The sequence below is a fragment of the Calidris pugnax genome, unplaced genomic scaffold, assembly GCF_001431845.1.
Source record: "Calidris pugnax isolate Ruff unplaced genomic scaffold, ASM143184v1 scaffold58, whole genome shotgun sequence".
In the NCBI taxonomy this organism is placed as follows: Eukaryota; Metazoa; Chordata; class Aves; order Charadriiformes; family Scolopacidae; genus Calidris; species Calidris pugnax.
Genome location: NW_015090868.1, coordinates 452,226 through 452,585, shown reverse-complemented (window position 1 = coordinate 452,585; position 360 = coordinate 452,226).

Sequence of the window (360 nt, the reverse complement as noted above, 5' to 3'; positions counted from 1 at the left end):
CCCGCCGCGCCCATTGGCTGGAGCTGCCCCCGGAGGCTGCGCGTCCCGCTCTCCTACTGCGGGAGCCTCCTGCCAGTCACCCTCGGCCTGCCCCGCACCGCCCCCCGGCCTCCTATTGGCCCCAAGGCCCAGCCGACCCCGCCCCCCTTCGCTCTGACTGGGCTTTGCCGCTGCCAGTTTCTCCTGGCCTTGAAAGCGCGTGCAAGGAACACCACTTTGTGTCACCCGTGGCTCCCATTGGCTACGGCAGCCCAGGGCCGCGCCCACGCCCGGATACCATTGGAGGAGCGGAGAGGAGGGCGGGGCCGCCGGGGCTGAGCCGCCCCGCGGAGGGAGGGCGGGCAGGCGGCCGGCAAGGGA